The following is a 13,620-nucleotide window of genomic DNA, read 5'->3' on the forward strand; positions in this document are numbered from 1 at the left end:
TTTCCTGTAAATTTTGGGAGGTTACTCAACATTGCCTCCAGTGATATGCTGGCTCTTGGGGCACCCCCAGCTGCTTGGTCTGTCTCCATGGTACCGGTGGACTGGATCCTGCTGACGATGTCAAATGAGAGCAGGCTGCGGGATGCAGTGACGCCAAGAGACAGAGCAAGGGTTAACGCTTTTAATTAACAAAGGTATACTCCGTGCAGGGAGGTAACAGGTTACTTGGGGGGGAAAACAGGCAGTTCGGAGGAGCAGGATATACTAATTTAAAGGAACAACGAGCATGGTAACAGTATAGTTCAGAAAAGTATAACTTATCCCGTCAGGGGGTCCTCAGGCAGTAGGGACCACGCAGTAAATGATGGCGCCAGCAATGACCGGTGCGAGGTTGGTCCAGTAAAGTCCTGGCCAGGGCTGTGGAGTCGGAGTCGTGGAGTCGGAGTCGGAGTCGGTGCTCATTTTGGTGGAGTCGGAGTCGGAGTTGGAGTCGGTATAAAATGGACCGACTCCGACTCCTAAAATATATAATAAATTGGGTACAGTAATTCAATGCAGGATGTGCTGAATATTTTTTCATAGGAATTTGGGAAAGTTATGAAATGTCCTATAAATGGCTGTTCTATTCCTGATCTAAGGCTACATTCACACACAGCGTTTTTCCTGTGTTTTTTGAGGATACGTTTTTCAGCTGCAAAAGCTGATCATCTTTTTAAAAAACCGCATCACCTGAAAGGTTTTTGAGCTCATAGATAATGTTTTCAATAGCAAAAGCAGATTAGAAATCTGCTCTATCTATCCATTTATCCATATCTGTCTATCCATATCGTATCTGTACCAAAAAGAATGAAAACCGGGTAGTACACCAATATATATTCTGTTCTATCTAAATATCTTGATTATGGGATCATAAAAATGATTAAATGTCTGAGGTTCACATTGTACAACAATAAATTTTTCACTTAAATATAAGCAATATGTGTGGGAGTCGGAGTCGTGGAGTCGGAGTCGGAGTTGGAGTCGGAGTCGGTGTAAGAGAAATTGAGGAGTCGGAGTCGGAGTTGCAGGTTTGGCTTACCGACTCCACAGCCCTGGTCCTGGCGGCAGTGGTTAGTCTCTAATACCTTCTGCGGAGTCCTCAGTCCATATGCTGATATGACAGAAGGGGTACAGGTCACAGCATCATCTGAGCCAAATGTGGCTTGGTAAACATACATCAGGGAATCAGGAAACAGTTCACAGTCACTCACCTGGTCTCTATTAAGTGGCACGAGCGCAGCACTAACGGGCTCAGAGCGTTTGGCAATTTGTCCTGCGGGGACCAACTGGCACACGTCACGTATATGCTCAGTCTCTGCGGATGTCAACGAGGACGCCCTTGCGCGGGCCTGCACTGTAACGGCACCTGAGGTACAGAGCGCCCACTTTTCCCTGCTGCGCACTGTCTCTTCCTGCCAAGTCTGCCCACTTCAGCGTGGGCTGTGTCCCCAGCCACTTAGCCACACCGCCTACTTCCAGAGGCAAAGGTTGGTCCTGTCCTCTAAGCTTTCCACCAGACAACAGAAGAGACAGCCCCGACAGTTCCGGACCCGGCGCAGGGCAGGTATCCACAGTCTGGTCCTTCTTCCTACAATTGCACCCAAGAAAAAGGCATCAATCATCATCATTGCCTAAGAGAGTGATTGGAAATCACACTGGTTATTCGCCTCAGGTTATGGTGTGGGACGGCATAATATATGGTAGTCGGACCCCTCTAGCCTAAATTCTAGGTACATTAACTGACAGGCATTACATTGACTTGGTCGTGGATCCAGTGGTAAGGCCATTTCTCCACAGTGTCCGAGGAGACATTTTTCAACAAGACAACACCAGGCTACATATTTCACTTGCTCCTATGAGAGGCCATCGTGGCCTAAATGTCCTAACAAGGCCTGCAGTGTCTCCGGACTTGTCTCCCATCGAGCACATCTGGAACGTCGTTGGTCAGCTATTGTACAGGAATCTGCCATAAGTAGATCCTATTGAAGAATTGCCAAAATGCATTTAGTGTGGCAGAAAGTTCCTCGGACAACCATTAATATCCTCATTGACAGCAGCCAAGATGTGTAAGTGCGGGGATTTCTACGCTTGGCACTCATACGTAAAGGGAACCTGTCAGCAGGATTGTGCACAGTAATATATTACTAATTACAATGACACCTGGGTTGACAAAATCTGTCTTGTGGTTGTTCTTTAATCTTTATTTTCAGTTTTGAGTTAATGATATGCTAGTTCTCCGCGGCAGCCTTTATGTGGTGCTCTGATTAGATATTCATAATGCCGACTGTTGACAGGTCACTGATCCATCAGCAACATACTATATAAACATCTGTACATTATATACTATATACTGTATATCTGCACAATTCTACATTATACACTATATTAAGACAGCATTATACTATATACTATATTGTGCTCCATAAATCACATAGGAGTCACATATATACTGTATATCATATAGGAGATACCTCGATTGCTGAATATACTGTATATCAGACTGCTGTATATACATTATATAGGTGATACTGCAACTATACAGTTGCATCATATTCATAATGTATACACAGCAGTCACAGTATCACCTCTATAAGGTATATTGACACTTATATAGGTGATAATGTGACTGGTGTGTATAGTCACAGTATCACCTATGTAGCATATACACAGCAGTATCACATATATATTGCATTTATAGCAGTCACAGTATCCCCTATATAATGTATATAGTGTGCTGCATATACATTATATAGGTGATACTGTAACTGCTGTATATACATTATATAGGTGATATTGTGACTGGTGTGTATAGCTGCAGTATCACCTATGTAACATACAGCAGTATCTCCTATAGTAGTTATATTAGTCCCAATATCACCTATATAACGTATATACACCTCAGTAGCAGTATCGCCTATATAATGTATATAGACTGCTGTACATACATTATATAGGTGATACTGCAATTATATACAGCAGTAGCAGTATCACCTATATATTGTATATACAGCAGTCTATATACTGTACATTATACAGGTGGTACTGCAAGTGCTGTATATACAAAAAAACAAAAAGATTCCATATTGGACTCACCCAGATCCCTGAGATGGGGGAAGGATAAGGAGCTGAGGTGGGTCAATTGTCGGGCATACAGAGGAGAGGATCCTTGACTGGGACTGGTGAGTACAGCAGGAAACACAAAAAGATGCTCTGACGCTGGTACTGATCAGAGTCAAACAGAAGAGCCCCATGCGCGCTGTGGCGGCCCTTTCAATCTTGAGACTGAAGTCCCTGTGTGCGCGCACTCTCATGCTTGCACGCACTAAGGCTACTTTCACACTAGCGTCGTGCGACGGCCGTCGCCCTGCGTTGGGGTGACGTACCGTCGCACGCTGTCAAAGTTGTGCACAACGGGGGCAGCGGATGCAGTTTTTCAATGCATCCGCTGCCCCATTGTAATGTCCGGGGAGGAGGGGGCGGAGTTTCGGCCGCGCATGCGCGGTCGAAAATGGCGGAGACGACGCACAAAAAAAGTTACATGTAACGTTTTTGTGTGCGTCGTGGCCGCCAAAACACGACGCATCCGTCGCACGACGGATGCGACGGGTGCCCATACGTCGCAATGCGTCACTAACACTAGTCTATGGAGAAAAAACGCATCCTGCAACTTTGCAGGATGCGTTTTTTCTCCAAAACGACGCATTGCGACGTACGTCGGCCGACGCTAGTGTGAAAGTAGCCTAACAAGGGCAACATGCACGCGCTGACAAGGGCCGCCGGCCCAGAAGATTAGCAATCCCAGGTCTGATTATGGTAATCCTAATTCACCTAAAACAGGAAAGGTTTATTCTGATTTCATGTCAGATATTGAGATAAATATACATATGTGTATGTAAAGTTCTGGTTTCAACTGTATATACATTATAGGGGTATGCAGCATGGTGTGTATATATTACTCAGGTATATAGCAGGGGTATACGTATATACATTATGAGGGTATACAGTGGGGCAAAAAAGTATTTAGTCAATCAGCAATAGTGCAAGTTCCACCACTTAAAAAGATGAGAGGCGTCTGTAATTTACATCATAGGTAGACCTCAACTATGGGAGACAAACTGAGAAAAAAAAATCCAGAAAATCACATTGTCTGTTTTTTTTTCATTTTATTTGCATATTATGGTGGAAAATAAGTATTTGGTCAGAAACAAGCAATCAAGATTTCTGGCTCTCACAGACCTGTAACTTCTTCTTTAAGAGGCTCCTCTTTCCTCCACTCATTACCTGTAGTAATGGCACCTGTTTAAACTTGTTATCAGTATAAAAAGACACCTGTGCACACCCTCAAACAGTCTGACTCCAAACTCCACTATGGTGAAGACCAAAGAGCTGTCAAAGGACACCAGAAACAAAATTGTAGCCCTGCACCAGGCTGGGAAGACTGAATCTGCAATAGCCAACCAGCTTGGAGTGAAGAAATCAACTGTGGGAGCAATAATTAGAAAATGGAAGACATACAAGACCACTGATAATCTCCCTCAATCTGGTGCTCCACGCAAAATCCCATCCCATGGGGTCAGAATGATCACAAGAACGATGAGCAAAAATCCCAGAACCACGCGGGGGGACCTAGTGAATGAACTGCAGAGAGCTGGGACCAATGTAACAAGGCCTACCATAAGTAACACACTACGCCACCATGGACTCAGATCCTGCAGTGCTAGACGTGTCCCACTGCTTAAGCCTGTACATGTCCGGGCCCGTCTGAAGTTTGCTAGAGAGCATTTGGATGATCCAGAGGAGTTTTGGGAGAATGTCCTATGGTCTGATGAAACCAAACTGGAACTGTTTGGTAGAAACACAACTTGTCATGTTTGGAGGAAAAAGAATACTGAGTTGCATCCATCAAACACCATACCTACTGTAAAGCATGGTGGTGGAAACATCAAGCTTTGGGGCTGTTTCTCTGCAAAGGGGCCAGGACGACTGATCCGGGTACATGAAAGAATGAATGGGGCCATGTATCGTGAGATTTTGAAACCTCCTTCCATCAGCAAGGGCATTGAATATGAAACGTGGCTGGGTCTTTGAACATGACAATGATCCAAAGCACACCGCCAGGGCAACGAAGGAGTGGCTTCGTAAGAAGCATTTCAAGGTCCTGGAGTGGCCTAGCCAGTCTCCAGATCTCAACCCTATAGAAAACCTTTGGAGGGAGTTGAAAGTCCGTGTTGCCAAGCGAAAAGCCAAAAACATCACTGCTCTAGAGGAGATCTGCATGGAGGAATGGGCCAACATACCAACAACAGTGTGTGGCAACCTTGTGAAGACTTACAGAAAACGTTTGACCTCTGTCATTGCCAACAAAGGATATATCACAAAGTATTGAGATGAAATTTTGTTTCTGACCAAATACTTATTTTCCACCATAATATGCAAATAAAATGAAAAAAAAACAGACAATGTGATTTTCTGGATTTTTTTTTCTCAGTTTGTCTCCCATAGTTGAGGTCTACCTATGATGTAAATTACAGACGCCTCTCATCTTTTTAAGTGGTGGAACTTGCACTATTGCTGACTGACTAAATACTTTTTTGCCCCACTGTACAGTAGGGTGTGTATATATTAATCAGGTATAGAACAGGTGGTGTACATATATATATATATATATATATATATATATCTACATTATAGGAGTATTACACAAGGTATAGGGTATATATATACTGTATATATTTATATATATTTATAGGGGTATACAGTAGTGTGTGTATATATTACAGAGGAGTAAAGCACGGGGCGCTCATATATATACAGATTATAGGAGTATACAGCAGGTTGTGTATATATTACATAGGTATACAGCAGGGGGTGTACATATATACAAAATATGGTACACAGGTATAAAGCAGGGGTGTATTAGTGTATATACATTAGGGGCTATACATATATATACACACATAGGAATGTAAAGCAGGGTGTGTATATATATATATATATATATTACACAGGAGTATAGCAGGAAGGAAATATATACATTACATTATACAGTCATATGTTAAAGTTTGGGCACCCCTATTAATGTTAACCTTTTTTCTTTATAACAATTTTGGTTTTTGCAACAGCTATTTCAGTTTCATATATCTAATAACTGATGGACTCAGTTATATTTCTGGATTCAAATTAGGTTTATTGTACTAACAGAAAATGTGCAATCTGCATTTAAACAAAATTTGACCGGTGCAAAAGTATGGGCACCTCAACATAAAAGTGACATTAATATTTTGTAGATCCTCCTTTTGCAAAAATAACAGCCTCTAGTCGCTTCCTGTAGCTATTAATGAGTTCCTGGATCCTGGATGAAGGTATTTGTGACCATTCCTGTTTACAAAACAATTCCAGTTCAGTTAAGTTTGATGGTCGCCGAGCATGGACAGCCCGCTTCAAATCATCCCACAGATGTTCAATGATATTCAGGTCTGGGGACTGGGATGGCCATTCCAGAACATTGTATTTGTTCCTCTGCATGAATGCCTGAGTAGATTTGGAGCGGTGTTTTGGATCATTGTCTTGCTGAAATATCCATCCCCTGCGTAACTTCAACTTCGTCACTGATTCTTGCACATTATTGTGTAATGTAAAGGGGGTGTACATGTATATACATTATAGGGGTATAGAACAGGGTGTGTATATATTACTCAGGTATTTTGCAGGGGGTGTACATATATATACATTATAGGGGTATACAGCAGGCTGTGTATATATTACTCAGGACGATATAGCGATAGATATGGGACAGTCACTCTGTCCGAAGCCTTTATAGACTGCGCAAGCGTGACGTGCCTGCGCAGTCTGGCTCCAGACAGAGTGATGCATCCCCCAGGAGATCGCGGTATGCGTAAGAACTGAACGCATACCGCGATCTCCGCAGCACCTTACCGACCCGGTGTTGCTGTTGCCGCAGGGTCTTGCATCTTGATGTGATGTCAGGAGAGGGCGGGTTGTGGTGCCGGAATCGGCGCATGCGCAGTCCGTGCTTACCGCCGCCATTTTGTAGAAGACACACTGCAGTGTACCTTCAAGAAAATGGCCCCGGAAAGCGAGGACTGCGCACGTGCCGAGTTCGGCACCACAACCCGCCCTCTCCAGACATCATGGAACAACAACTTAACAATCGAGTATTGATGCGGGCCCTCTCCTGACATCATGGCGAGACTCCGTGTCAATACCCGATCATAACGTTGTTGGGCCATGATGTCTGCAGTGGGCGTGTTGTGGTGCCGGACTTGGCGTCTGCGCAGTCCTCGCTTTCCGCTGCCATGTTGTAGAAGACTACACTGTGTTCCAAATTATTATGCAAATGATATTTTTCTCTGATTTTCCTAAATAGTAGGTACAAATGACAGTCAGTCTAATAAAAGTCATCACCGGTTAGAGTATACATCAAATTTTATTGCAGAAACCTCCCAATAATAACAGTATAATCTCTAAAATGCATAAAAACTCAAATTGCACTGTTCCAAATTATTAGGCACAGTAGAATTTCTAAACATTTGATATGTTTTAAAGAACTGAAAATGCTCATTCGTGGAATTTGCAGCATTAGGAGGTCACATTCACTGAACAAAAAGGATATTTTGGAGTTAAATAGCTTAACAGGCCAAGTTACATGTTAACATAGGAATCCTTCTTTGATATCACCTTCACAATTCTTGCATCCATTGAAATTGTGAGTTATTGGAGAGTTTCTGCTTGTATTTCTCTGCATGAAGTCAGAATCGCCCCAGAACTGCTGTTTTGATGTGAGCTGCCTCCCACCCTCATAGATCTTTTGCTTGATGATACTCCAAAGGTTCTCTATAGGGTTGAGGTCAGGGGAAGATGGTGGCCACACCATGAGTTTATCTCCTTTTATGCCCATAGCAGCCAATGATCAGAGGTATTCTTTGCAGCATGAGATGGTGCATTGTCATGCATGAAGATGATTTTGCTCCTGAAGGCACATTTCTGCTTTTTATACCATGGAAGACAGCTGTCAGTCAGATACTCTATATACTTTGCAGAGGTCATTTTCACACCTTCAGGAACCTTAAAGGGCCCTACCAGCTGTTTCCCCATGATTCCGGCCCAAAACATGACTCCTCCACCTCCTTGCTGACGTCGCAGCCTTGTTGGGACATAGTGGCCATCCACCAACCATCCACTACTCCATCCATCTGGACCATCCAGGGTTGCTCGACACTCATCAGTAAACAAGACTGTTTGAAAATTAGTCTTCATGTATGTCTGGGCCCACTGCAACCATTTCTGCTTGTGAACACTGTTTAGGGGTGGCTGAATAGTAGGTTTATGCACCACAGCAAGCCGTTGAAGGATCCTACACCTTGAGGTTCTAGGGACTCCAGAGGCACCAGCAGCTTTAAATATCTGTTTGCTGGTTTGTAATGGCTTTTTAGCAGCCACTCTCTTAATCCAATGAACTTGCCTGGCAGAAACCTTCCTCATTCTGCCTTTATCAGCACAAAGACGTCTGTGCTCAGAATCAGCCACAAATCTCTTAACAGTACGATGATCACGCTTAAGTTTTTGGGAAATATCTAATGTTTTCATCTCTTGACCAAGGCATTGCACTATTTGATGCTTTTCAGCAGCAGAGAGATCCTTTTTATTTCCTAAATTCCTTGAAACCTGTGCCCTGCTTAATAATGTGGAACATCATTCTTAAGTAGTTTTCCTTTAATTGGGCTCACCTGGTAAACTAATTATCACAGGCATTTGAGATTGATTTCAGTGATCCAAAGAGCCCTGATACACAATACCATCTATGAGTTTATTTGATAAACAAAAAATTACATCTTTATGACACTTAAATCCAATTTGCATAATAATTTGGAACACAGTGTATAGTGTGTCTTCAAGAAAATGGCGCCGGAAAACGAGGACTGTGGCACCACAATACGCCCTCTCCAGACATCACGGCATTGGGGGGGGGGGTGAGGGGACCATGCATTCCCGGATTGGGGGGTGAGGGGTAACATGCATACCAGGATTGGGGGGTGAGGGGACCATGCATACCAGGATAGAGGGGTGAGAGCAGGCCCGGATTGGCCATATAACCAACCAGGCATTTTCCCGCTGGGCCGCTGTCACGTGGGCCGCTAGCGCCCGATCACCTGGCCGCTTGCCAGCTGCTGCGGCCACTGTTGCTCCTGCCGCCGGCCCTCTGTGGGCACGGCGGTGATAGTTTCAAGTTCCTCCCACACTGCAGGGAGATAAGCCGCCACGCCCCCCCGCACCCCATCCTCGCCTCCCATCCTCGCCTTAGCATGAGACCCCCTCCCCCCCGCAGCCACTCACAGCGTCGCACTCGCTTGCCTGCTCGCTCTGTTCGCAGGACCTGTGATGAGGTCACAGGAGGGGAGGATTCAGGGGGTCACATGATCAGGAGCCTTTGTCCAGACCCCCGATCATGTCACCCCTGACTCCGCCCCTCCTGTGACCTCATCACAGGTCCTGTGCGCTCAGCCTTGCCTCTACCGTCTGCAAGACTCTGCTTTGCTGTTGTCATGGTGCTGGTTGAGGTAAGTATGTGTGGGGTCAGGATTTACAGTGTGGATGTAGCAGAGCTGTGTGTGTATGAGGTGTACGGAGCGGAGCCGTGTGTGTACGAGGTGTACGGAGCGGAGCCGTGTGTACGAGGTGTACGGAACAGAGCCGTGTGTGTATGAGGTGTACGGAGCGGAGCCGTGTGTACGAGGTGTACAGAGCGGAGCCATGTGTACGAGGTGTACGGAGCGGAGCAGTGTGTACGAGGTGTACGGAGTGGAGCCGTGTGTGTACGAGGTGTACGGAGCGGAGCCGTGTGTGTACGAGGTGTACGGAGCGGAGCCGCATGTGTACGAGGTGTACGGAGCCGTGTGTGTACGAGGTGTACGGAGCGGAGCCGCATGTGTACGGAGCGGAGCCGTGTGTACGAGGTGTACGGAGCGGAGCCGTGTGTACGAGGTGTACGGAGCGGAGCAGTGTGTACGAGGTGTACGGAGCGGAGCCGCACGTGTACGAGGTGTACGGAGCGGAGCCGCGCGTGTACGAGGTGTACGGAGCGGAGCCCTGTGTACGAGGTGTACGGAGCGGAGCCGTGGGTGTACGAGGTGTACGGAGCGGAGCCGTGTGTACGCGGTGGACGGAGTGGAGCCGCGCGTGTACGAGGTGTACAGAGCGGAGCCGCGCGTGTACGAGGTGTACGGAGCGGAGCCGCGCGTGTACGAGGTGTACGGGGAGGAGCCGTGTGTACGAGGTGGACGGAGAGGAGCCGCGCGTGTACGAGGTGTACGGAGTGGAGCCGCGCGTGTACGAGGTGTACGGAGTGGAGCCGTGTGTGTACGAGGTGTACGGAGCGGAGCCGCGTGTGTATGGGGTATACGGAGCGGAGCCGGGTGTGTACGGAGTGGAGCCATATGTGTACGGGATGTACGGAGCGGAGCCAAGTGTGTACAAAGCATACAAAGCGGGCTTTTCCCACGGACACAGGAGTACACGGCGGAGCCCCGAGGAGCATTTTAAAACTCATACATGACGTTCCACCGGAAGTGATGTGCTGGAAGCTGACCGGAAATGAGATAATTTCTTGAGGAGATTGTGACGGAACCAGGAATGCTTTAGATCCATCACCATGTCCTCCTCCGACAGCGCAAACAGCAGGACTGCCTTTGAATCGGGGATGCCGGCCATGTGAGCGGATCATGATATGTCCTGCACTGGGAGGCTCAGGTGGGCACTACAATGGGAGCCGGGCTGCTATAGTATCTTTGTAGAATCTTTCTTTATTTCTTTCCCTCTTTTTCTTTCTTTCTCTGTTCTTTCAATCTCTGTTCTGTCTTTCCCTCATTTTCTTTCTCTCTCTGTTCTTTCTTTCTCTCTCTGTTCTTTCTTTCTCTCTCTAATCTTTCTTTCTCTCTCTAATCTTTCTTTTTTTTCTCTCTCTTCTTTCTTCCCCTCTTTCTTTCTTTTTCTTTCCTCTCTTTCTCTCTGTTCTTTCTTTCTTTTCTTTACTTCTTTCTTTCTCTCTGTTCTTTCTCTGTCTCTCTCTGTTCTTTCTTTCCCCTCTTTCTTTCTTTCTCTCTCTGTTCTTTCTCTGTCTCTCACTGTTCTTTCTTTGTCTCTCACTGTTCTTTCTTTCTTTCCCCTTTCTTTCTCGCTCTCTCTGTTTTCTTTTTTCTCTCTCTCTCTGTTTTCTCTCTTCCTTAGTGCCAGTCAGTGTGCCCATAATGCCAGCCACTGTGCCCTCAGTACCAGTCAGTGTGATCAGCAGTGCTAAATGGGTGCGATTAGGTGTGGACATGGGTGTGACTAGTTGTGAAATGGGTGTGACCAGGGGGTCTGGTTGCCCAATAGAGAGCAGTTCTGCCAGGAATTCTGTAATCATGCATACAAAAGGGGACAGAGATTTGGGAGGAGTACTGTACCTAAAAGCAATAAATAGGACTGAGCTGAAATCCTGGGCACAGCTGTGACTACATGTTATATAATCGTGTTAATCTCCTCTCACTTCTTGTAAACTACAAGTGTACAAAGATATTATATAGTCACCATGTGACTAGTGGGCCTGTGTAACTTCAAATGCCAGGACTGAATTTTAGTCCCAGTCCGGCCCTGGGTGAGAGGACCATGCAAACCAGGATTGGGAGTGAGGGGACCATGCATACCAGGATTGGGGGGTGAGAGGACCATGCATACCAGGATTGGGGGGGAGGGGGAACATGCATATCAGGATAGGGGGGTGAGAGGACCATGCATTCCAGGATTGGGGAGAGAGAGGACCATGCATACCAGGATTGGGGGGTGAGGGGGATCATGCACATCAGGATAGGGTGGTGAGAGGACCATACTTACCAGGATATGGGATGAGGGGACCATGCATACCAGGATATGGGGTGAGGGGACCATGCATACCAGGATTGGGGGGTGAGGGGACCATGCATACCAGGATAGGGGGGTGAGAGGGCCATGCATACCAGGATTGGGGAGTGAGGGGACCATGCATACCAGGATAGGGGGGTGAGAGAACTATGCATACCAGGATTGGGGGGTGAGGGAAACCATGCATATCAGGATAGGGGGGTGAGAGGACCATACATACCAGGATATGGGGTGAGGGGACCATGCATACCAGGATAGGGGGTGAGGAGACCATGCATACCAGGATTGGAGGGTGAGGGAGACCATGCATATCAGGATAGGGTGGTGAGAGGACCATGCATACCAGGATATGGGGTGAGGGGACCATGCATACCAGGATTGGGGGGTGAGGGGACCATGCATGCCAGGATAGGGAGGTGAGAGGACCATGCATACCAGGATTGGGGAGTGAGGGGACCATGCATACCAGGATAGGGGGGTGAGAGGACTATGCATACCAGGACTGGGGGGTGAGGGAAACCATGCATATCAGGATAGGGGGGTGAGAGGACCATACATACCAGGATATGGGGTGAGGGGACCATGCATACCAGGATAGGGGGTGAGGGGACCATGCATACCAGGATTGCTGAGTGAGGGGGACCATGCATATCAGGATAGGGGGATGAGAGGACCATACATGCCAGGATATGGGGTGAGGGGACCATGCATATCAGGATAGGGGGTGAGGAGACCATACATACCAGGATTGGAGGGTAAGGGGGACCATGCATATCAAGATAGGGTGGTGAGAGGACCATACATACCAGGATATGGGGTGAGGGGACCATGCATATCAGGATAGGGGGTGAGGAGACCATGTATACCAGGATAAGGGGGTGAGAGGACCATACATACCAGGATATGGGGGTGAGGGGACCATGCATATCAGGATAGGGGGTGAGGAGACCATGCATACCAGGATAGGGGGGTGAGGGGGACCATGCATACCAGGATAGGGGGGTGAGAGGACCATACATACCAGGATATGGGGGTGAGGGGACCATGCATACCAGGATATGGGGTGAGGGGACCATGCATACCAGGATAGGGGGGTGAGTGGGACCATGCATACCAGGATAGGGGGGTGAGAGGACCATGCATACCAGTACATTCTGCTACTGATGTGACTTCACTGTGCTTTGATTGGCGTCAGCACATGCAGAGCAGGAGCTTTGTTTGAGTTGAAGTGAAGTTGTACAGATTTTAGTCTGGAGTCAGCAATCACGGGTGTTTAGTATCTGTGGAGCAGTGCGAGGGGAAGAGGAGCTGCTGGGCGAGAGACAGGAAGCAGGGCAGGGAACAGGATGGATGGCTGCAGCTTTGCTGCCATTTTCTCTTGCAGGCAGCAGAGCTGCAGGGATCTCTGGCACATGAGGGCAATCTGGCCAGGAGCCCCCCCGGATCCTGCACACGCGGTATTTCCGCCCCTGATATGTATTACCTCAGTGAATAAATGTCATTACAGAATGCCAACAAAACAAGTTTACAAATAGTAAATCAAATTTAGTTAAAAGAAACATTTTAAAAAATCAAACACATGAAAGTTCACATAAAATACTGGAATATAGATATCATGGTGGTTAGTACTGTGGTCTTTTAGTGTTGGGCCCTGGTTTCACGTCC

This window comes from Dendrobates tinctorius, unplaced genomic scaffold (genome assembly GCF_039654945.1).
Source record: "Dendrobates tinctorius isolate UK_male_01 unplaced genomic scaffold, ASM3965494v1 ptg000103l, whole genome shotgun sequence".
Classification (NCBI taxonomy): domain Eukaryota; kingdom Metazoa; phylum Chordata; class Amphibia; order Anura; family Dendrobatidae; genus Dendrobates; species Dendrobates tinctorius.